Below are 26621 nucleotides of genomic sequence, written 5' to 3' on the forward strand. Positions count from 1 at the left end.
CCTTGACAGAGCACTATACTGCACATAGCAGTACAGGCTCACTAGACTTGAGTTCCAAGATGAGAGTCTACTGCTCTAGTAAAGAGTATTAGGTAAGTGCCAACATATGGCAAGCCACAGTTGCCTCCTCCCCCAACCAGATGTGCAAGCTGGTGATGGTCATTCACTTTCATCCTACACCATTCTTCTTACAGGGACCAGTCACTATTTGAATGCAGGTCACCTGAAACATAGTAAGGGCTTTTTCCTCCCTCTATGCCACAGAGATGCCCCTCTAGAAAGGGAACATTCTTAAAAATTTTGCAAAAACAGCATGGAGATGACCAGCAAGGGATTTCCTCAGAATGGACATAGAAGAAATTGCAACAGGAAAACCATATGCAGACAGTACGTTTAGACACTGGTCATCTTCTGTGCCTGGTATGAACAAAACAAATAGCTGATTAGTACAATATCCTTAGCTTTGTTGGAATAGCACCAAATTACAGTGGACATTCATTAAGTACAGAATCTGCCCCATTTGCTCTGAGGATTATGGTAAACAATGCAAGACAAATGGACTGGTTTAGAGTTGGATCCAGAACTACCCTAGGCATGAAGGACTGATTCCTTAGTGATACGCTGCCTTTAAGTAAGACTGCAAAGGTTTCTTTGCACATCAAACCATACAAGCTCTGAAAATCTCTTGGCTAAAGTGATGGCAACCAAGAAGTGATTATTTCATGATAAATACCCAAGCTTAACTGAAATGGCAAACTTCATATTGCCTAGGGCAATTTTCTCATTCACAAAGTTCAGTATTCATGGAAGGGAAACGGGTCTCCCTTGGTGGGTTTCAAGTGCAAGAACCTAAACAGTTAACCAGAGTTTGTGGAAGCAGGAAATTTAGTGGAAGACGTACTATGATGCATTATAAATACATGTGAAGTCAGGAAAAAGGAAGAACTTGGCCCAAATGGTTTGAAAGATACTCAAGGATCTGAGGAATATTAGCAGCACAAGCAACCAAACTTCTGCTGCTGCACTACAACACAGGAGTAATACTAAGCAAGTGATCACAGGGACCATAACATGCCTAGCCATTAAGCAGACAAACTTAAAAGCTCTTGCCACCCTTTTCAAGCACTTAATGTTGCTTACCTCCCAAACTGAGCAAGGCTTTACATTTTAAGCCTGGTGTAAACTGGTGTCTACCAAGACTCAAGATGCCAACTCCATCTATCTGGACCTCTTCAAATCTAACAAGATTCAACCCTTAACCCTGATCCTGGGCGACTAACTATCCAACTACAGACTGGAAGAGCTACTCATGCCAAAACACAAATGCCCAGAGATTGCTTGACTTCATAAGTTCAAATGCCTTGGACCAGCTGGTCGAAACTCCCACAAGAGGAGATATCACCCCAGCTATTTCTTGAAACTCACAGCAGATGCTGTTGCTATCCCAATCTCCACTCTCATAAACAGATCAATTGTTGAAAACTATGTGCCCAAACTCTGGAAAATATCCTATGTTACACCCATACATAAAGGCGGGACCTCCACTGAACTTAATAACTACAGACCCATTGCTTTACTCTCCCCCCCCCTGGCCAAAATCCTAGAAAAATGCATCCATACCCAGGTGCTAAAATATCTCCTACACAGCAATATCCTGTCACCTACTCAGCATGGTTTCAGACCTGCCCATAGTACACTACAGCCCTCCTTTGCTTCACAGACAGTAGACCATCTCAAAAATGAAGGCCTGCAGGTGTCAACTCTTTTTTGAATATGTCCAAAGCATTTGACACAGTCTTGCACCAAATCCTGCTAAACAAACTAAACCAATATCACCCATCAAATCCCACTCTTACCTGGTTCCAAAGCTACTTAACTGACAGGTACCAAGCTGTGAAATGGGAAAATTCCCTCTCTCCTCAGCTGCCCATCCCACAGGGTTCTATCTTAGAACCACTACTATTCACAATCTTCACAAATGGCCTCCATACCTTCAAACACATGCATCTATCATTCAGTATGCAGATGACACTACCTTAAATCTGTTCTATACAAAACATTCCCACCCTCCAGCAAACAACTCAACTAGCATTCTCGGACACTGAAAACTACCTTACCAAAGCTCATCTTATCCTCAATCCAAAGAAAACTCAGCTTATGATTATAACCAGTTCTAACAAAAATACTGATAACAGTCAATTCACTACTCCACAAATGCTACTCCAATCACTCCAGTGGCACAGGCTAAGTATTGGGAATAACCATAGACTCCCACCTAAAATTTGACAGTCATCTCAACTTAACTATTAAAAAAGTACATGCCAAACTGGGATCACTACTGTATCAAACCATTTCTTACCAACAACACAAGATCAGCCATTGCTCGCTCCCAACCTCTATCCACCCTACTCTATGCATCTCCCATTCTGACTAATCTCAACAAAACTCAACTAAGCAAAATGGAAGCCTGGTATAACAGAACTGCCCACTTTGCTGCAAATTGCTCATATAGAACTCATCACTGCACTGCTTTGAGACAGCTCCACTGGCTTTAACTACCCAACCTCCTTGCCTACAATCAGCTCTGCCTCTGTCATTCGATCTATTACATCCCCAATAAGTGTCCTGCCCTCAAAAATCTAGTATCATCATCACTCAGCCAAAAGGCCTCTTAGATCAAGCAAACTACTACTAGAAGTCACCAACAGCTACAATAGCTTTGGAGATGCACTATATAGTAGTTCAGTGGCTAAAAAATGGAACTCTGTCTCCACTAGCATTCAAAACAAATCGTCCAAAGCCTCCTTTAAAGACTTCATCAGGCAACATCTCAAGCAAAGTTGGCAGTGCCATGATTGCTCCCCAGGCTAGTGAAAGCAGATAAAGTACACAAACTAAACCTAGAGTACTTGATAATAGTTTTCAATCTTACTCTCAAACACTGGCCATCTACAATGTATGTACTGTACCTGTGTGCTATGTATGTATTCTACCCATGTTCCAAATTTCAGCTGTACACCACAAATCTATTAATTACCTTTATTTTTAAATTAATATTTTTTTTTTCTCTCCACTGTAACTGTTGATGTGCTGCATACCACTGTAAAAACATGTCTTTTGTAATGTGTGTATACTGATTATGTCTAAATAACTAAATGTACCTGTAATTTTTCTGTGTGGAGCTTTTCTCCCTGGGCCTCTGCTGAAAAGGGGCCTTTTCGGCTCAGACACCCCCATTTAACAAATGTAAAATAAAAATAAATCTTGGACTTGGTATTAACCAACATGAGTAACCACTGCAGCATCCCTATAGCGTCATCCTCTCTGGTAAGATCCGACCACAAAGTGGTCACTTTCAAAGTCATTATCTCCCAGCTAGGGTCAAACACAAAAATTTCCAAAAAGCTGATTACAATGTCCTGAGGGAAGGTATAAACGGTTTCATAGCCCTTCCCCCTCCATAGGGACTGGCACACATGTCTAAACCTACACCGCAGTACTATACAAACATTTATACAGCTGCATGGAATCAGGAATACCAGACAGGACCAATTCCTCTTCAAGGAAGAATAAACCTGTCTGGTGGACATCTGCAATAAATAAACTCTATAATAAAAGGAAAAAAATTGCTGTCCAGGACCAAGAAGGAACAGGTGCCAAATAAATCTCTCCTTAACCTGAACAACAAATAAAAGCACTAGTGAATTCCTCCAAAGCAAACAGAGTCCAAACTAGTCACATCTACTAAAGACAATCATAAGGCCTTCTCATATGTCTGCAATCTTAAAGGAAGCACTCAGATCTGCTCAGAACTAGTGGTTAAGGGCACCACATGCACAAACGCCGTCCATATAGCCAACCTGCGGGCAGATAGGTTCAGTGAAAACTTCACCCCTCTGTCCCCCCATCAGTAAATCAAGACATCCCCAGCACCTGCCCCCCTTTATCTCTATGGAGCACGTCATCAATGCCCTCTCAAAGGCAAAAAATACAGCCTCCATGGGATCTGATAACATCCCAGGCTGCACCCTACATGAACTTAGGCAGGAACTTGCAGCACCATTAGGCACCCTGTTCAACCAAAGCCCTAGTACCGACTTCATCACAGCTGAATGGAGGACAGCCACTGTCATCCCTTTGCACAAAGGTGGAGCGTCCACCAATCCAGGAAATTATAGACCCCATCAACCTAACTAGCCTGATCTGCAAAGCCATGGAATGGATTATCATGGACTTCATTAACAAGGACATTGGCAACCTCCAAACACTTGACCCCACACAGTTTGGTTTCGTCAAAGGGAGGTCATGCCTGTTAAATTTGGTTGACTTCTTTGAGGCAGTCACCAAAGAAGCCATGAACGATGGGAAGACTGTGCACACCGCCTACCTTGACCTGGCCAAAGCCTTCGATACTATTCCCCACTCAGATATAATGGATAAACTCTCTCAACTAGGCATCACTCCTTATGTTACCAGATGGGTAGCAAACTGGCTCATTGATAGAACCTCCTAGTCAAAATAGGGGAAGCCACCTCAAGCAGTATAGCCGTAACAAGCTGTGTACCCAAGAGATTGGTCTTGGGACCACTGTTGTTTGGAATATACTTTTCTGAGGTGCAGGCCAAAAAGAGTGGACTATGGCTGACCAAGTTTGCAGAGGACTTCAAGCTGGGCACGATCATCAATTCCCCTAGTGATGTGGACATCTTCAAGACGGTCTCACCCAAACAAATGACTGGTGCCAGAAACATGTCATCAAACTGAATGCCAAAAAATACATCATCCCTTTAGGGGAGAGTGACGGCCCCATAAATTCACATTAATAACAAGGTCCTAAGCAGAGAATCAGATGTGAGGGACTTGGGCACGCTGGTTGATAGCAAGCTGAGTTTTTGACCACCATATTGCCTCCATTGCATGGAAAGCTTTCTACATGGCCCATCTCATTAGTATGGGTATCTCATTCCAGGGGCAAGGAAGTCATAACATCCCTGTATTCTTCTCTTGTAAGACCCATTATTGAATACAATGCCCTTTGTGGCATGTACCTCACAAAGCACATGCAGCAGCTGGAGAGACAACAGAGCTTCCTCACCAGGAGAATCCAGGGCCTCAAACATCTACCAGACAAAGACAGGCTAAAAGCCCTGTCCCTCTACTCAAGCTCATACAGACTCCTCAGAGGTGACCTCTGTCTGGCATACAAAACAATCTAAACCCCGCCTTGATCGGATAGCTGCATATCTGTAAGTCAAGCTCCACTCGTGTAAACTGCACACGTGACCTCAACTTGGTCTGTGACATCAATAGCACTTGTTGCCGACAGATTTGTGTCCCAGAGATTCCCCCTTCTATGGAATAAACTCCCTTTCCACATCAAGCAGAGTACCTTATTAACCCTTTTTAAGCGCAACCCGGATAACTGGATGGGGAACAGAAAATACAATACTGGAATTCCACCCGTGTCCCTGCTGGACAGGGGCATCGGGTGCAGACTTGGACCATGGGCAAAATTCTTGACTAGGGTTAAGGGCTTCGGGGCCAGTAGCCTATAAGTTTCTATGAACCTACCCCATCCAGTCAAGACCAGCATTAACGTCAGCCAAAGAAGAACTTTGTCTGACCTGTAGTGACAACTTTCTAGTGTTGAAGCTTCTCAGCTTGTACACATTTTGAAAGAATCAGGGAGAGAATAAATGTCTTGGGGTACTATATGAAATCTTCAATCTCAAATCACTCAGTTGAAAACCTGGGACTGTATTAAATTTTATTTAAACATTTATTTACTGGGGTAGTCCATCTGGGTGGGTAGCCCATTTTTCAGAGGAGGTACGAGGAGAAAAGCTCCACAAAAGTAGAAAAAACAATAATACAGTACAATACAAGCACCACAAATGCACAAATACATTACAATACCAGACAACATACATATAATAGTAGTAATCAGTACAATACCACAAAGAAGAAACATAATAGTAAATTTCAATACAAAAACAATACAGGTACAATACAGTTAAAAAATAGTATACATTTAAAGTGTGTGCAAATGTGTTTGGATACTTTTAATCTTACAGCTAAAAATTTCTAGGAGTATTTATTTATTGACATTTGTTAACCGGGTTTGTCCAACTGGGCTTGTGGCCCATTTTCAGTGGAGACCCGAGGAGAAAAGCTCCAGTAGTACATTTTAAAACAAGTACAATTTTAAACAATATTGATATAATAGCAGTTATAGCAAAACGATTCACATATGTTGGGTTACATGCATAAACTTAAAGTTGCATTAAAAATAAGCTAAGTAACAATTTTACATTGATATAGTTCAATAGGTCAACAAACACTGTTTGTATAAAATTATGCAAATGCATAGTAGACACATTGGAGAGAGAGGTGCAATGAGGTACTAAGTATGGCCCTTTTGAGGGTACATAAAGGGAAGGAAGACTAGGTAGGGTCATGGCAAGGGCAGGTTCTAGAATTGAGAAAATAAGCTTTTAGTTCATTTTTAAAGTGTGAGGTGTGGGAGATTGAACGCAAGTCAAAGGGAAGTTTGTTCCAAGCATGGGCAAGGGAGTGTTTGTAGAGTAGTTTGCCTACTGACCTTTTCGGGTGGTAGATATCAAGTAATTGTTTGTTAGAAGTACGGAGGGTCCGGGATGGGATGTAGATGGAGACTAAGGAAGATAGAGATGGACAGAAGGAGGGTTTATAAAGAATAGAGTGTAGCATATGAAATTGATAAGACAGCAGAAACTGAGGGAAGTTCAAGCCATTGAAGAGAGTTTAAAAGAAATGCAGTGGTGTGAGTTGTATGAGGAGTTAGTAATGAATCTGGCTATTTTATGGTAAGTCTGTTGGAGTTTGTTTAGAGTGGAGGCCTGGATATTGGTAAGAAGTGGGGCGACGTATAAGAGGGAGGGGAGGAGGAGTGCCTGGCCCAGGGTAAGTCTAGATTCAGGGGTTAAGAAATTTTTGTTCCGATATAGCATGCTGGTTTTTTTTTTTGAATTAATGCACTCACTTATGCACAGTGAGGCATGTTTTGCAGGAAGATCTTGCAGCTTATAAGGGGTTAGTTGAAAAAAAAGGAAGTGGTAAATGTTTGTACTTGTACTGCAGGATATGAGGAGTTAGTTGAGTACAAAAGAGAAGATATGGTACGATATCTCAAAAAAGGGGAAGGATATCTCAGAAAAGGGGAAAGAGAGGGTAACAAGGAGAACTCCACCCCAAAGTCAATTTTTTTTCTTTTCAAAAAGTGATTTCTTCACTATACTTGATTGACTAAGTACCACCCCGTTTGCCTTTTTTTGCCTTAAACTGCTTACTGCACTTTAAACTATCAGTTTTTTCTATTTACTACATTTCAGATATTGCATTTTGCCTTTTAAGTTTGCTTACTGCACTTTTATTTAGTTCATTTTAAAAGTTATTTCTACTGTATTTACATTTGTAGGCTACACACTCGTGTGTTAGCCTTCTCTGTGCTTAAAATTGCTTATTGCTATTTAACTGTATTTCTGTTTTTTTTTTTTTTTAAAACACCTACCCCCCCCCCCCAAAAAAATCCTGTTTGCTCGTTTCCCACCATTTTCTCTTGCTAGAATAGTCCGAATTTCAGATTTGCTGATTTTAGGACAGTGGTGGTGCTGCGGTAGCATTGTCGCCTCACAGTAAGACGCTGTCCGGTTCGATTCTCAGCTGGAGCGCCTTCTGCGTGGAGACATGCGTGAATGGGCATACCTTCATTGAAGGTTGTGCGTCAGAGCTGGCACCTCAGCACGTAAAAATCTACTGCTAATCATTAGCAGACTGGAGTTCCGCTGTGGCGACCCCTAACCGGGAAAAGCCGAAAGATAGACATTTGGAGTTTGAGTTGTCCAGTTCTTGCTGTGATAAAGGGAAGTCTTTCTGCTTATCAGTGGGAATGGTTAGCACTGAGCAGCCTGTCGCAAGAGAAGTGGTTTCCAGCTCTAAAATTGCACCTTACTGGCCATTTTGGGCTGCTTTCTATCCCCCTTTAACTTTCTGCCTTAAAAAACAGTGTTTGCATGGTTTGCGCTCGTTTTAGCTCTGCGGATCTTGTTTGGGCGTCCTGCAAACTACAACAGCAGAAAGGAAAAAAAGAGACTGACTACAAGTACCTCCGTTTGCCTTTTTTTGCCAGTGAGAGCTTAGTGTTTATGGTAATTATTTAGTTGGGTTGCAAGGGCTACGGCTTGGCGAAAGCACCTCATTGGTCTTTTGAGCATTTTTTAAAGTGGTTTCAGGTTTCAACTTTCTAAGTTAACTTGAGTGTTTCAGCCATTAGACGCAGAGCTATCTAAGCAGGAGCAGCTGATCTTTGATATATAGCAATAAGTAGCCTTTTTATTTTTGCTTATATGTAGTACTTATTGCTTATTTTAGATATTTATAGCAATTTTATTGTCTATTGCATACTTGTACTGTATTTCATAGCTATTGGCTCACTTGTGATAAACATTTTTGTAGTGTTTTCTCCCACTCACCCTCCCTATTGGCATCTTGTCTTTATACCTGCTGGCCTTGCAGTTGCCTGCCCCTACTCTAAATTTGATCTTGGACACTCCTCCCAGTCTAGTGTCATTAGCTCATTCTACCTAATACAGAGAGAATTTCCTTCTGCTCATCCTTTCTCCCTTTCTAAAAAAAAAATTTGAATATTCTTGTGTTCTGACTGTGCTGCTCAAACATTTTGGAAATGTAGATTATATTTTAGTACATTTATTTAAACTGTATTTGCCTTAATATTGCTACAACTCAAGTGCTCTAGGATGCACTGCATATGAATTTAGTGTGTTTTAGCTGCTTTTCTGTATATACAGACATTTCTGTATATGTAGACTAGCTACTTATTCTACTGTATTACTGCCTCAAATCGTTTTTCAGTTGCGCACTTGCCTTGCTTCATTTAAAAAGTTTTAAATTGCTAATTTTGTAGAGTTTTAATTTTATTTACCTGTTTAGGTCTACACACTCAAGTGGGTTAGCCTTTTCTGTGTTTATTTAGTGTATTATTGCATTGTTTAGCCTGTTTTAACAAAAAAAAATCTTGTTTGCTCGTTTTCTGTCTTTCCTAGCTAGTATAGTCCAGATCCCAAGCTTTGCTGGTTTCAGGACTTTATTTTCTTTGTTCTGAGCTATCCAGACCTTGCTGTGGTAGAGGGAAGTCCTACTGCTTACCAGTGGGAGAGGTGAGCACTGTACTGCCTGTCTAACACTAGAGGAGTTGTTTCCAGCTCTGAAATTGTAATTGTAGCCATTTTGGGTTGAATTCTATCCCGTTCAACTTTCTGGCTTAAAAACGCACGTGTTTGCACATTTTTTGCATCGTGCAGCACCGCCGGGCTATGGTTAAACTATTCCAGGTGCCAGAAAGTCTGCTCTTCAAATTCTCCCTTAAAACCAGCTGGTTTCTCAGTAGTACCACTAAAATCTGAACCCCTGTGACTAGCACTTGCTCTAGAACCTGCTGGAAAGCACTAGGAAGCCTTAAACTGATACAAGCACTCAGCTCTCCTTGTTAATGAAGAGAAATTAATTGTATGCACTGAACAGCCCATAATTGCAAAGTACCTTGCAAAGGTAAGGGAAAACAGCTCCTGTACTTTACAAAAAAACACAACCAGGCATGCCCAAGGGTCAGCTTCAGGTGCTTTCTCCTGTCCACCTGGTGAATCTGGACATACTGGGGCAACGGAGCAACTGCTTCATGTACACAGACAACCCTCTCCTCCTACCACCCAACACTACAACCTGCGAGAGATGCACTTACATAGCCAAACTGGAAGCAAAGCTCTCTCTGGCCAAAATTGTGCTAGACAGTCAAGAGAAGGTTAACACCTGCACTACACCTCAAGCGTAGCACTTCAAAACCCATACATAGGCACACTAAAACCCACATATGCGGGGGCACTTAACATTAACCTGCCCAAGCAGCAAGGACCTCTGAAGCTGAAATGCAAACAAAGACCAGTCACAACTAAAGTTACTCATAGCTCACACCACCAGTGTGCCACCCAACAACAGCCCCTACAGCAAGACAATGTACCCAACATTTTAGTCATAGATGACTCTATAGTCAGGCACACAGATGTCCCAGTCACCAGGCTGAACAAGGAGAAAATTACAGTCAGCTGCCTGTCAGGCACCAGGATCCACCACAACGCACACATTCAAGTCACTCCACAAGTACAAATAGGACTCTGTCATTGTCCATGTTGGAGTGACTGACTTGAGACGGACCTCCTTGGACTACATGAAGAGAGACATGGAAGAGCTCTCGGATCATGTGGCTCAGGCAGGTATGACCCTAGCCCTGAGTAGCATCCTGCCTTCACCCAGAATGATACCACAGTATAAGGACAAAATGATCGACTTCAACAATTGGCTAAGCTTCTGGTGTCATTCAAAGGGGGTCCAGTACCTGTCTGCCTGGGACGACATGATATACAAACCACAATGTTTTGCCAGAGGTGGTCTACACTTGTCACCCCTGGGATTCAGGTTACTGGCTAACGCTCTCGCCACCCCATAGTGCCTTTATTAGGCAAGGTTCAAAGGACAAAACCAGCACCTTAACAGATAGAAGCATGCAAAATCTGTAGGTAATGCTACTCAATGCTGAAAGTCTAAACCTCAAAATGCACTCTCTCTAGGCACTCCTAAAAATGAAGAACATCGATATCTGTGCAGTAACTGAGACCTGGTTCAAGGCTCCAGAGAGCACCCCTGTAATACCAGGCTACAACTCTTACCACACTTTTCGGCCACCAAACCAAGACCAAAACACTAAAGGTGGAGGACTGTCCATATTCACCAAGGATATTCACACCTCCAGGCTAGCTGCCCAACACAATGCATCTGAAATTCTCCAGGTGCAACACTAGGTAAGACTGCAATCCAAATTGTAGCTTGCTACAGATCCCCCACCATGTCCCAAGATTCTCACTACACCTTTCTAAACATACTGGACAATATTAAGATACAACCAAACACCCTAATATTGGGTGATTTCAACTATCCTGCAATTAACTGGGAAAACTGCTCGGGTACAAACACCTTTTCCCAACAGTTCTTGGAATTAATAAATTCCAATGCCCTGGATCAACTAATCCATTGTCCCACCAGGGGCTCCAATATCCTAGACCTGATCATTACCAACATGAGAGATAGATGCTCCACAACAGTGGTTACCCCCTCATTGGTCAGGTCTGACCATAAGCAAATCACCCTTGACATCCACATCCCACCCTCACCCCCCCCCCCAGTAAGGAGACTTCCGTAAAAAACTTCTCCAAAGCCAACTTCATGCTACTCAAGTCAGAAGTGACAAACTTCATGACACCCATGCAGATGGGAGCTGAAAGTTTGACTGCTAAATCCTACACTAAGGCACTGTACAAGCACATCCACTCATGCATGAATCGTGCCATCCCAAACAGAACCAAAACACTCTCCTCCAAAAAAGGAAGCCAATCTGGTAGTCCCCTGTCATAAACAAACTATACAACAGAAGAAAAACTGTTGCAGAAAAGAGGAAAATCACATGATGCATAAAACTCCCTTACCAGCCTCAAGAAGAAGCGGAGATCCCTCATAAAATCCTCCAAAGCTAGTTACGAAAATAAAATTGCCAAAAATTCCAAAGACAACCACAAGGCATTCTATAGTTATGTCAAGAATCTAAATGGCAATGCTCAGATATGCTCTGAGCTACAACAGAATGGCATTAAATATACTGATCCCAAGGATATTGCCAATATGGCAGATCGATTTACTGCAAACTTCAACCCCCTTTCACCCCTAAAGGGACCATCTCAATACCAAAAGACTGCCAAATTCCAGTAATGACGGCCACACAGGTAGAAACCGCACTCTCCAAAAAGTACAGTTTTGTACCTACCATAAATGTAGATGTCCGATAGGTATGCATCTGCAGTCATAACATATGGGTTGTCCTGCCTCAGGCAGCCCTTCGTTCGGCTGGATTCCAAAGTCTGGGTCTGGCCTCGGCTGATGTCGCACTTTCCCCGACGTCAGAGCGTCTGGGGTATAAAAGCATCAGCCGACGCCATTTTCCTCAGTTTTTCTTGCCCCAGATGCCAGCTGCCCTCTAGGAAGGCTAAATTTGGATAAATGCTGAAAAGTTCCAAACATTTGCAAATTATATACATGTATAAACAAACAAATACACCATAATAGATTCCCCCAGCCAGCTAAAAGAGGGGTAAGCACCCTAGGAATACCACAGAGGGGAAGGAGGGAGGGTAATCCTGACTGCAGATGCATACCTATCGGACATCTACATTTATGGTAGGTACAAAACTGTACTATGTCCTTCAAGGATGCATCTGCAGTCATAACATATGGGTAGCATACCATAGCCAATCTGGGGGAGGAGGTACTAAGAAAAGGATGGTGTAGTTAAGATCCCCTGCAGGACTGCAGTTGCAAACCCTGCTCTGGATCTAGAGTATAAAGGTAGATTGTAATGCTTGGCAAATGTATGCACGGAGCTCCAAGTAGCAGCTTCTAAAATGTCCTTGGTAGCTACCCCCCATAGGAAGGCTGTAGTGGTGGCCGTGGCCCTTGTGGAGTGAGGCCTGATATTTTCAGGAACTGTCTTTCCATGAAAAGAGTAGCAAAAACAAATGCAATTTCCTATCCATTTTGAAATTGTCTGTTTGGAAATTGCTCTTCCTTGCACCCCAGTTGCATATGCTACAAAAAGTTGGTCAGTTTTCCTGCTAGTTTTTGTTCTGTCCAAGTAGTAGCGTAGTTGTCTGTGTATATCCAGGGTGTGCAAAAGTTTTTCCCCTCTATTCTGTGGATTAGGGAAGAATGTAGGCAAGTGAATAGCTTGGTTCAAGGATACCCTAGATACCACCTTTTGCATAAAAGTAGGATTGGTTCTTAGTGACACCCTGTCCTGGTGGAAAATAAGAAAAGGCTGCACTGCCATTAATGCTTGTAACTCAGATACTCTTCTTGCTGAAGTGATTGCCAGAAGGAATGCAGTTTTCCAAGATAGAAACTGTAGATCCGCTGATGCTGCTGGTTCAAAAGGAGGTAGTGGCAGTTTCTCCAGCACAAAGTTGAGATCCCAGGCAGGTAGAGGGGGTCTTCTTGGAGGTTTAATATTTTTGATCCCTCTCAGAAATTGTCTGAGGAGAGGGTGTCAGAAGATAGGGGGATCCACATTGTATTCTGCTGAAATTGCTGAAGCATGAATCTTAATGGAAGAATAGGACAGGCCATTGTGGAACAATTCTGCTAAGTATTCTAGGATATGTGTTAGGTTTGCCACTGTGACATCTGTGCCCTTTGATGTGCTCCAAATGAGAAATCTCTTCCATTTAGCTGAGTATGTCTTCCTTGTGGAAGGCCTGCGAGCCTCCAGGATAATATCCTTCACCCTCTGAGATAAAACAGTTTTATTGGGATTTAAGGAATTTTCCAGGCAGTTAGCTGCAATGTTTTCAAGTTGGGATGCAGGGTCTTGAAATTGTTCTGCGTCAGAAGAAGAGGCCATAGAGGGAGAGGCCATGATTTTGCCTGAGACATGCTTCTCAATAATGGATACCAGTGTTGTCTTGGCCAGTCCTAAGCTATTAGTATCACTTTTGGCTGTTCCTCCCTGATCTTCAGTAGAATCTTGTACATCAATGGGAGAGGTGGGAAGGCATATACTGTTAGGGCTTTCCAGCTGAGAGAGAGAGAGAGAGTCCACCCTCCAAGCTTGTGGGTGGTATGTCCTTGAGCAGAATGTCTTCAGTTGATTGTTGAGTGGGGAGGCGAACAAATCTATCTCCGGCATTCCCCATGTCTTTGCTATGAGTTGGAAGATGTCTGGGTGCAGCATCCATTCGTGCATCCATGGTAGTTCTGCTTAAGCTGTCCGCCAGTGCATTTTCTTTCCCTGGCACGAATTGGGCCTGTAGTTGGATATTGAGATTCAGGCATAGTTCCCACAGATTCATAGCCATCCGGCATAGAGGGTAGGAATGTGTGCCTCCCTGCTTGTTTATGTACCACATGACCGTGGTGTTGTCTGTCCTTATTAGCAGGTGTCCTTGTTGGAGGAAGGGTTTGAATGCCTCGATTGCATGCCTCACTGCCAGCATTTCCTTTTGGTTTATGTGCATGTTTAGCTGTCCTTGAGGCCATAGGCCTTGGATACATTTGTCCTCCATGTGTGCTCCCCATCCTCTGTCTGAGGCGTCCGTGGTGATGGTCTGCCTTGGTTTTGGTTTGTTGAAAGGCAACCCTCTGTTGGACTGGCAGGCCTGAGCCCACCACAGGAATTCCTTATGAAGGCATGGAATGATTGGTATCATGATTTCTAAACTGTGACTGTGCTGAGACCATACACTCCGGAGGTACCATTGTACTTTCCTCATATGCAGCCTGGCATGGGGTATTAGAATTATGCAGGATGCCATGTAACCCAGGGCCTGCAGGATTTTCCTTGCAGTAAGCTTGAGTTTGTCTTGTCAGAATCATAGAGTAATCTGGAAGTTGTTTTTGTTTTTCTTCTGTGAGAAAGGCCATTTGGGTGGTTGTGTCCAGATCTGCACCCAAAAAGGTGATCCTTTGGGATGGTACTAGTCTTGACTTTTGGATGTTGACTGTGTATCCCAAGGTCTGTAGCCGGTGTATGGCATAGGCCAAGTCCTTTAGCAAATTTTTCTTGTTGTCCACTTGTATTAGGCAGTCGTCCAGGTATGGGTAAATTTGAATTCCCTGTAGTCTGCAATGTGCAATTACTGATGCCAGGCATTTCGTGAATACTCTGGGCACAGTAGATAAGCCAAAGGGCAATGCTGAGAATTGATAATGCTCTGATCCTGCAAGAAATCTGAGGTGTCTTCTGCAGTTTGGTCGAATAGGGACGTGCAGGTATGTCTCCTTGAGATCTAGAGTCACCAGCCAAGACTCCTTGCCCAACATGGGAAGAAGTTGCTGTAGGGTCAGCATTTTGAATTTTGGCACAATGAGATAAGTGTTCAGTGCGGACAGGTCGAGAATAGGCCTCCATTGATTTTCCTTTCTTGGTACAAGGAATAGTCTGGAGTAAAATCCTTGGCCTTGTTCTGAACATGGTACCTTTTCTATTGCTTTCATCTGAAGTAATTTGCTGATTTGTTTTAAAGCCTCTGCCTTCTGATTTGGTGGAAGGTTTAGCATTCCGCCTCTTTTTGGCAAAGTGTGAAAGTGGAACCTGTATCCTTTGTCTATTATTTGCAGTGTCCATGTATCCTTTGTGATATAATGCCAGTTTTTTGAGAATAAAGCCAGCTTTCCGCCCAAGGGTGCTTCTAGTTGATCCCTGGTAGGCGGAATCAGAGTTAAGTCATTGACCCTGTCCTGGTGTAGTAGTTGTTGTTGTTGCACTACTCCTCTGGTTGGCAGGCTGCCACTGACGGCCTCTGTAGGAGCCCTTCGATTGACCTCTGCCTCTAGGGCGCCTGTTCCTGCCTCTCTGGGCTCTGTCCGAGTCTGGAAAGGACCAATTCTTAGTAGGCCAGTTTCTGCTGAATCTCGGTGGTTGAACTTGCAGGAAATCTTTAACTGTTTGCAAAGATTTTGCCTTTTCTTCAACCTTTTTTAAGATCTCCTGAGCAGAGGAGCCAAATAAATTTTGTTTCTCCATTGGAGCATCCAGGAGTTTAGCTTTGACATGGTCTGGCAAAGATTGCTCCTTCAGCCAGGCATGCCTACGAATAACTGCCCCAGTCATAGCTGATCTAAATGAAGCCTCCAGTGCATCATAGCCACATTTTAAGAAATGATTACTAACCTGTTGAGAGTTGTGTACCAAATCCTGAAGGGATTTACGGTCTAGGGGTTCAGGAGAAGAAAGTTTCTTATTCATTTCATCTAACAAATACTCCTGGTACTGACAGAAAGAGTTGCAGAAGTATACACCTTCTTTCCCCATCTCTCTAAAGCTCTAGACTCTCTGTCAGAGGGTAGAGGATTTTTGGCAGTAGCGGCCGCAACCCCTTTAGGGCCCTGAGAAATAGTTTCTGGGTCTGCAGAATGGGCTTTATACAAATGGAAATGAGAATCCGGGACCCTGTAGAATCTGTCAGGTTTGGCAGGGGCCGAAGGGAGAGTATCAGGGGCTGTACTGACATCATTGTACACATCAATTACATTCAGAACAGGAGGTATAGCTAAGGGCCTATGCTGAGGCAAATGCAAAAAGGTCCTTAATCTTTTTCTAGAATCAGAGAAATCCTGACCTTGCCATTGAAAATGCTCTCTCATCGAGTGTAGAGTCTCACCAAAGGAAAACTCTTCAGGAGGGGAGGCTGAAGGGATAGATTCCTCTGCATCTGAATCCTCATAAGGCGAGTAAGCCCCTTCCTGGTGGTCTGACAACTCAGATCCATCCGTGGAATCATCTGAGGAGTGTGGATCAGAGGGGTCAGTTCTGGGCCTTTTGTCTGGAGGAGGTTGAGAGGCCCTGTCTGGGTGAGGTTGTGAACCCCTAATTAAGGAAATAAGGTCCTCAGCAAGGCTGAGGATCTGTGAACTAGAGGAAGGCCTCTGGGAGGTAGACTTGGTAGGCAAAGCTTTTGAAAGTTTGGCAGCTTTAGCCCTTGAAAAGTCCTTAATGGACATGGAAGCAGGGGGCCTAGCTGCCCCACGTGCAGGGTAGAAATGTCCAAAGGTATGGTGTCGGACAATTCCTGAACACTAGCTTCGTAGTAGTTCTGAAGCCGACTCAGCCGGGCCTCGGCCTCGGTGGTCGGAAGTATGGTTTCGAAGAAGGAATCCGAGGACTCTGTTTCGCTGAAACAGAGACACTCTGTAGGCCTAGCCATGGTTTCAGTCGAAACCACGGGCGAAAGTGTCGGTCCTTTTCCTTATGTTTTTGACCATATGTGAAGTCGGAGTCTCCGACGGCATTTTATAAGCAAAAGCGGCTCCAAAAAATTCCTCTGCAAACTCCGACCGACGTCTAAGAGTTCGTCGGTTGAAGGAGGCACAGGCTAAACAGGCCGATACGTCGTGGTCTGGGCCTAAGCAAGGAAGGCAGTAAGAATGGAAATCCTTATGAGGTATTTGTTTCCCACAACTTAAACAATTATTTACTTTGTCTGACATCGGCTGAGGCAAGAGAGAGTACCCAACGGGGTACTTAGCTTTTTTCGAAGTCTTCGGTAGCTGAAATCACTGCATCTGACCGACCGCCACTTGCGAACAGCTTCTGCTTCAGGCACCGCGCGGCAAGAAAGACTGAGGAAAATGGCGTCGGCTGATGCTTTTATACCCCAGACGCTCTGACGTCAGGGAAAGTGCGACATCAGCCGAGGCCAGACCCAGACTTTGGAATCCGGCCGACCGAAGGGCTGCCTGAGGCAGGACAACCCATATGTTATGACTGCAGATGCATCCTTGAAGGACATCTAAGAATACAGCATCCATGGGACCAGATGACATCCCAGGCTGTGTACTACATGAACTACAAAATGAACTGGCATCTCACCTAAGTGTCATGTTTAATCATAGCCTCACCTCAAACTTCGTGTCCACTGATTGGTGCACAGCTACAGTTATCACATTCCACAAGGGGGGATCCACCTTGGATGCCGGGAACTACCGTCCCATCAGTCTGACGAGCCTGATCTGCAAGGGCATGGAATGCATTATCATGGAACTTATAAACAAAGACAATGACAGCCTTCAAACACTGGACCCCACCCAGTTTGGGTTTGTGAAGGGCCGATCTTGTCTCCTGAACCTGACTGACTTCTTCAAATCAGTCTCCAGAGCTGTGCGCGAGGGTAAGGCGGTCCACACAGCATATCTGGACCTCGCCAAGGACTTCGACACCATTCCCCATTCTGGAATCATAGATAAACTTACCAAGCTGGGCATAAATCCCTACGTCACTCGATGGGTTACCAAACTGGCTTACTGACAGAACCCAGACTGTAAAAGTAGCAGATTCCAAATCCAGCTCCAGACAACTGGAGCACCTCAGGGTTCAGTCCTGAGACCGCTCGTTTGGCATCTACTTCTCTGAAGTATAGGACAACACTAAAGGACTCTGGCAGATAACTGCAAACTGGGAGCCATTATTGAATCCCCAAATGATGTGGATATTCTACAAAAGGGCCTTACAGAAACAGATGCTTGGTACCAGAGCCATGGGCTCAAGCTTAATGCCAAGAAATGTATAGTTATCCCCTTTGGGAAAAACCATGTACCCATGAATTACCACACAGGTGGCAGCACACTAAACACCGAAAGTGTGATGAGAGACTTAGGGACACAGGTGGACAGTGGTCTCACCTTCGATAACCACATCGCCACAACAGTCAGGAAATCCTTCTATGTGGCACACCTCATCACTAAGGGCTTTTAATTTAGAAAAAAGTAGGACACTGTCCCAACTGTACTCATCCCTCATTAGACCCATTATAGAGTACAATGCCCCGTTTGTTATGTACCTCACAAAACATCTGCAACAGCTGGAAAGGCCGCAGAAATACCTCACTAAAAGAATCACAGGATTAAAGCAGATGCCCTATACTGACAGTCTAAAAAAAACTCCAGCTATACTCTGTGGCATATCATCTACTCAGAGGCGATCACTGCTTAACATACAAGGCCATGTCAAACCCTGAGCTGTTGGACATGCTCCACTTAAAGAAATCCCAATCCCTCAGAGCCACACGCTCTAGGGATCTAAACCTTGCCATCACAATGAACAAAACACGCTGGAGGGATAGGTTCCTGACCCAGAGACTCCCCATACTCTGGAATAGACTGCCCCTACATGCCAAGCAGAGCGCCTCCTTGGTGCTCTTCAAAAGGAACCTCGATGACTGGATGGGAGATAGGAAATTCACCCCGGGCATCACGTCAGTCGCCCTGCTAAACAGGGGTCAAGGGAAGTAAATATTGTGGGAAGATACATCCAGGGAATTGTTATGGCTAGGTTTGTATAGGCCCTAGGGCCGCTAGCCTAGTACCAACCTATGAACCAAAATTGCTTCCCCCACTTTAAACTAGCCATTTTTTCTATTTACTGCATTTACAGATACAGCATTTCGCTTTTTTAAAGTTTGCTTACTGCACTTTTATTTAGTTGGTTTTAAAAGTTATTTCTACTGTATTTACTGTTGTAGACTACACACTCAAGTGTGCTAGCCTTTTCTGCGCTTAAGTGTTTTTTATTGGTATTTACCGGTATTTCCAACTTTTTTTTCAAAAGAACCCCCCCCCCCCCAAAATTCCTGTTTGCTCGTTTCCCGCCATTTTCTCTTGATAGAATAGTCCGGATTTCAGATTTGCTGATTTCAGGACTTTATTTGGAGATTCTGAGTTGTCCAGACCTTGCTGTGATAGAGGGAAAACTTTCTGCTCATCAGTGGGAATGGTAAGCACTGAACAGCCTGTCATTAGAGGAGTGGTTTCCAGCTCTGAAATTGTACCTTACTGGCCTTTTTGGGCTGCTTTCTATCCCCTTTAACTTTCTGCCTTAAAAACCCGTGTTTGTGCAGGTTTGCATGACGCGCATTGCCGCTAAGTAAACTATTACTGGTGCCTGAAAGTCTGCTCTTCAAATTTTTCCTCAGACCTTGCTAGTTTTCATCCCTTGCACTCAAATAGATTAAGTCCAGCACTCGTTCAAAACTTCTTGTAGCATTTACTGTAGCATATATATGGCTACCAGCACTTAACTCTCCATAAGGGAAAGTAAGAAAACAGCTTCAGTACTAAATATAATGAGCACCCATCCAGGCATGTCTAAGGGTCAGTTTCCTGTGCTTTCTCTTGTGAACCTGCTGAACTTGGGCATCCTGATGCAATGTAGCAACTGCCTCATGTACACAGATAACCCTCTCCTACCTTCACAACACTATGACTTGTGAGAGATGCACATATATCTAGCCAAATTGGAAGCCAAGCAGTCTCCAAGCCAAGACTGGATTAGCCAGTCAAGAGGAGAAGGTTAACATCTGCACCACACCACATTCAACACAGCCCTACAGAACATACACCACTACAACCCTCGCATAACACAAAACACACACCTATGTTTGCAGAGGCTCTCAATACAAATCTGCCCAAGTAACAGAGACCTCCGAGGCAGAAATGCAAACAACCACCACATCCCAGCACAAACCATGAGACACATAGCTCACAAACAGTGTGCCACTCAACCAAAGCCCCCAAGGCAAAACAACTGACCCAATACACTAGTCATAGGTGATTCAACAATAAGGCACACCGATGTCCCACTCACTAGGTTGAATAAGGAGAAGGTCACAGTCAGCTGCCTGATGGGTGCCAGGATCCAACACAACACACGCACTTAGGCCACTCCACAACATGTAGAAATATGACACTGTCATTGTCCATGTTGATGTGAATGACTTGAGATGCACCTTTCCTGGACTACATGAAAAGAGACAAAGGAGCTCTCGGATCTTGTAGCCCAGGCAGGTATGACCCTAGCTCTGAGTAGCATCCTATCATCACCCAAAATTATACCACAGTACAAGCAGAAAATGATTGACTTCAACAATTGGCCAAGTTTCTGTTGTCATTCTAAGGGGATCCAGTATCTGTCTGCCTGGATGACATGATAGACAGACCTCGATACTTGGCCAGCGACTGCCTGCAACTGTCATCCATGGGATTCCGGATTCTGGCCAAGGCTCTTGCCACCCCATAGTGCCTTCATTAGGCAATGTCCTGCAAACAAAATTACCACTGTAACAGCTACAAGCAAACGGAATCTGACGGTCATGCCACTCAGTGCTAGAAGTCAATCTCAAAATGCACTCGCTTGAAGCACTCCTTAAAATGGAGAACATAGACACCTGTGCAGACAGAGACCTGGTTCAAGGCTTAGGAGAGCAACCCAGCACTACTAGGCTATAAATCATACCACACCTTTCGGCCCCTAAACCTGGACCGAAGCACTAAAAGCGGTGGTGTCTCCATATTCATAAAGGATATGCACACCTTCAGACTAGTGAACCAACATAACGCATCAGAGATACTTCAGGTACAAAACACTGGGTAAAACTGCAATCCACGTGATCCCCCACCATATCCCAAGACTCCCACTCCACATTCCTAAACACACTGGAAAATATTAGGGTACAACCCAATACTCATACTGGGAGACTAACTACCCCTCCATTAACTGGGAAAATTACTCATATACCAACGCACTTGCTCAACATTTTCTGGTACTCATTAATTCCAATGCCCTGGACCAACTCACTTACCCCCAACCAGGGGTTAAGGTTGAAACATCCCTGACCTGGTCATTACTAACATGGACGACCGTTGCTCTACACCAGTAATCAACTCCTCCCTGGTCAGATCCGACCACAAGCTAATCACCATGGATATCCACCAGCCCACCCTCACCCCCCTTAAAGGAAACCACTGTAAATAAAATTCTCCAAAGCCAATTTTGGGCTTCTAAAAACAGAAGTGGCTAACCATGACACCCATGCAAATGGAAAATAGGTGCATGACTGCTGAATCATACAGCAATGCACTGTATGACACATACACAAGTGCCTGATACCAAACAGAACCAAAATGCTCTCCTCAAAAAAAAAAAAAAAAAAAAAAGGAAGCCAATCTGGTGGTCCCCTACCATAAACAACTCTATAACAGAAGAAAAAAAAAACTTTTGATGATCTGGTTAGGATTCACCACCTCGCTCTACCCTACTGGGCAGATTATGTGGTAGTGCTGCTTTGCTCACCCCCTGTACTCCACTCCTGAAGGTCCCTCTCAACCTCTTGAATATACGGACTTCCTCCTGCAAAAGCTCCGTCTGTTTACCTGGACTTTTCCTGCTCACTAGCTTGGGCTTTCCAGAAAAGAACATCAGTGTGGACTCCCTTACCTATTTTCTCAGTAAACATATGTAGCCTTATAACAGAATCAATTATCTAAACATCCTTATTTGTTGGCCTGTCCCTCAGTGTGTGTGACTCAGCAGCCTATCGCAGACCGCTAAAACTCCCCTCTCACACTGGTACTTGCTGACCTCCAGCCTCTTATCCCATTGGAGACTTACCCTCTTATTTTCACTTTTTACTTCTATCTTTCATTACCTTAAGAGACTTGCCCATTTGCTTTATTTTTCTCCCTATCCTTCTCTGCCTGCCATTTCTCCTTTCTCCACTAGGTGGCAGCATCATTCCACCTTTTGCCGGTTTAATTCTATTAATCTTTTTAAATCCAACATTACCTCTAAATACTTCTAAAGCCACAATCTTCCCCTAACTTTACTCTACTTTCCCTACACTTGGTAACCTCCCCATCCTTTCTAAACTAACTAAGGTACATAACTCCCCATATATTTTTATTTTTCCCTGTGTTGCTCAAACTCTTAATTTGTTTCCATTCAGTCTTACAGTAATTTTACCTACTTACCTCTGCTCTAACTTGCAGTGGCGGATACTTTTTCAGCTGGACTCTTCTGCCTTGTTGCTCTATCCTGCTCTGTTCGCCCTGTGGGCTCACTCCGCTCCCCTACCCTGCCCCCAATCCCCCCCCAGGGCTCCTACATTTGTCATCCCATACTCCCACCCTCTTACACCAACCAATCCTTGCACAATATTGCTCCTCCCATTCCCCCTAAACTACCTTCCTCTCCACCAACCACACCTTATACAGCACTCCTCCTCCCCACCCACCTAACTCTTTCTGACCTCAACATCTTTTCACTTCAAATTAGACTACATCTATGATGCTCACATTTCCTACTACAATCCTTACCCCTACATCACTCCTACTCCTCATTCTACTTCCTCTGTACCATGCCACCTCTTATACCAACCTCCACCTACCCCCTCTACCTCCACACTCCCACCTTAGAAATCACTTCCACAATATCTCTGCCTCTAACTCCCTTTCACCCCACCCTTCTATTAAAATTAAAACTCTTCCAAATCCCTACTAAATTCTACAAACCTAAACCCACTCCCTACCATCCATTCCTAACCAAACACAATCCTAACAAACTTATTCCCCTTCTCTTTTACCTCTGCTTAGCAGGCGACATTCATCCCAACCCAGGACCAAACATTTCTCGAACAAAAAAACCTTAGCTCCAACAACAAACCCATCAGTAAATACCTCAAATTCCTCACCATCAAAGCCCAAAGCTTAGCTAATAAGCTTACCCTCTTTCATGCCTGGCTCAACCATAATTTACCTGACATAGTAGCCATCTCTGAAACCTTGTTAAAACCACACATAACAGACTCAGAATTCCTTCCCCCCAGATATCAATCTCTCCGATCTGACCGCCTAAGTAAAAGAGGTGATGGTGTATCTCAAATCTACTCCAAGCACTTATCCATCACTCCCTTCCCTAATCCTATCCCTTCCTTTAATAATGCTGAACTAGTAACTGGCCTTCTAAAGTTAAATTACCATTAAAGTATCATCTCCCTCTATAATCCTCCTGGTAACACCACCAGTACCTTGGAAGACACCCTCTCCTGGACCTCTCCTCTAATATTAAGCTTGAAACCTACATTATGGGAGATGTAAATATTGACTGGCAAAAAAACATTGACCCTAATCCCACCATGTCAATCAATCTCTTCAACTTCACTCAACTCTAACTCCATTACTAGGCCCAACAAAACCAACCACCCAGGCTCCATCCTAGACTGGATCCTGGTATCTCACCCTAACAGAACCACAAAATCTGGTGTCACTCCCGACCCATTAGGAGACCACCTCCCTGCCTTCACCCATAGAGCTACATCCTCTTCCTCACATTCCTACCAACTCTTACATACTCGTAACCTTACTAACTTTAACCATTCTACCCTCTCTGACTCCCTTAAGTTCACTAACTGGAACCCACTAAAAACCCTACCTCTAGACTAAGCCGTTGACCATTTCAACTCTACATTCCTAGCTGTCCTAAACTTCCTAGCTCCAATAAGAACAAAAAGAGTTAAAGCCAAGACTGCCCCATGGCTAACCAAAGAAACCAAGAAAATTATGCAACAAAGACAAATCCTGGAAACGCCATCTCCAACATAAACAGCCTGTATTTTTACTTAAATATAAACAGCTGCGAAACCTAGCCAAAAAACAAGTCATTAAAGATAAAAAATCCTATTACACCCATCTCCAAATAAATCATGCAAAAAACCCCAAACAATTCTGGAACTCTATTAATTCCCTTCTCAAGCCTGGTACAAAAAACAACCCCGTGTCCTGATACTAGCAAATCTGACGAAGAAATTGCCAAACTATTCAACACCACCTTCACCTCTTTTATTGCTGAGCTAACCAAAACCTTCCCCAACAACAACCCCCTACCCACCTCTGCCCAAGCTTCCTCCTTTTTCCACACCCCCTATTTTTGAACTTAAACCTGTATCCACCTACCTTATAAAAAAGGTTCTCTCCAAACTTAAACCTTGCACCAATGACCCTGACAACATTCCTTCCTCCTCCTTAAAAATTGCCTCAGACAGTATTGCTCTCCCTATCAGCATCCTGATAAATAGATCACTACTCAAAGTCCTACGTACCCAAACTATGGCGTTCTGCATTTATTCTTCCACTCCACAAGGGTGGCAAAAACTGTAACGTCGCCAATTTCTGCCCTATAGCCATCCTCTCACCAATCTCTAAACTTCTTGAAAAATGCATACACCTGCAGCTCATGCCATTCCTGACCAAACACCAGCTACTCTCTCCTACCCAACACAGCTTCCGCCCTGGACACAATACCAACACAGCCCTTCTCTCTTTTTTGCACACTGTCAATTTAGCTCGAGACTCTGGTAACATAGTTTTGTCTGTTCTTCTAGACTTATCTAAAGCTTTCGATACCATCTCCCACACCCATCTACTAAACCATCTATCTAATCTCAACATCTCCCAAAAAACTCTTTCCTGGTTCTCCAGCTATCTTTCAGACAGGTCCCAAGCCGTGAAATGGGGCCAAGCCTCCTCCACCTTCCTTCCCACCCCCACAGGATACCCCCAATGTTCCATACTTGGCCCTTTGCTATTTAATATCATCATTAACGATTTCCACAAAGCCATTTCGAATACCAAAATTGTCCAATACGCAGACGATTCTACTTTGATCTGTGCCTCCAACCTAACAGATTTTCAGTCTCTAACTCAAACTGCCTTCTCAACCACTGAAAACTGGATGCACCAAAACCACCTCTCACTTAACACTAACAAAACTAAGATTCTTCTATTCACTCCCTCAAAATCCACTCCCACTGATAAAAACTCATTTCAAATTACCAGCCTTAACAACTCCATTATCGACATCATTCCCTCCGCCAAACTCCTGGGGGTCACCATCGATGAACACAAAATTCAAGACCCACATCCAACTTAACATCAAGAAAACCCACATAAAACTCCGCCTACTGTACAGAAACAACCATTTCCTCTCCCTCTACTAGACATACTTTGGCCACTACCTATCTCCTCCCCTCTCTTTTGTATGGCGCTCCTCTGCTTAGTAACTTATCTTCCACCCTCACCTCCAAACTGGAAGTATGCTATAATAAAATCTCCAGATTCGCTACCAAGGCAAAATCCTTCTCTCATCACTGCACCTCCCTTCAATCTTTAAATTGGCTTGAACTCCCCAATCAACTTGGCTTCCTCCAAATTGCCACAGCCCACACATTATTATTTCAACCTATCTGCCCCGAACTAATATTCTACAACCATATACCCCCCCTCAGACCCCTTAGATCTACTCATCAAAACATTATAACCATCCACAAACCCAAGCACCCAGCTGGTCAGCTTCTACTCTCCTTTTTCCTAGCTAAAAAATGGAATGCCCTGCCCTCTACACTGAGGACTTGTGACAACCTAAGCACCTTCAAAACAACTTCATTCTTACCAGTTTCTTCACAGAAAATGTAACTGCACCCTTCATCCCATACCTCCCAAGCTCTCCTCCTCTTCTGACTAACCTTCATACCTTTCTAACTTCTCTCATAGACCCAGATTATAAATGTAACTAATATTAACATCCAGCCATTATGCTCTATGCCTACCGTTCTCCTGGACAATTCATTAATATCTTTGTTGTTTTAGTGAATGATACCTGTTTGACTGCAATTCTACCTATTGTTTGTAATACTACCCATTGATTGTAATGCAAATATTTTTCTTTGTAATTCATTATGTGATGTAACTTTGTATTGTGGAGCTTTTCTCCCCGGGCCTCCACTGAAAACGGGCTCTTGAGCCCAGTGGACCTCCCTGTCACCAAACTGGAATACATAAATAAATAACTGTTGCAGAAAAGGGTGAAGTCCCAAGATTGGAAAAACTCCCTTGTTAGCCTCAGCAAAAAACAGATCTCTCATCAAATCCTCTAAAGCTAGCGATGAAAACAAAACTGACACATTCTAAAGACAGCCACAAGGCATTCTATAGTTATGTCAAGAATCTACATGACAATACTCAGATCTGCTCTGAGTTACAGCACAATGGCAATACATATACAGAACCAACAGATATTGCCCAACATACTGGCCAACAGGTTCAATGCGAACTTTACCCCCCTCTCACCTCCTAAAGGGCCTATC

The sequence above is a fragment of the Protopterus annectens genome, chromosome 11.part0 (genome assembly GCF_019279795.1).
Source record: "Protopterus annectens isolate FY-2018-M chromosome 11.part0, PAN1.0, whole genome shotgun sequence".
NCBI classification, from domain to species: Eukaryota; Metazoa; Chordata; order Ceratodontiformes; family Protopteridae; genus Protopterus; species Protopterus annectens.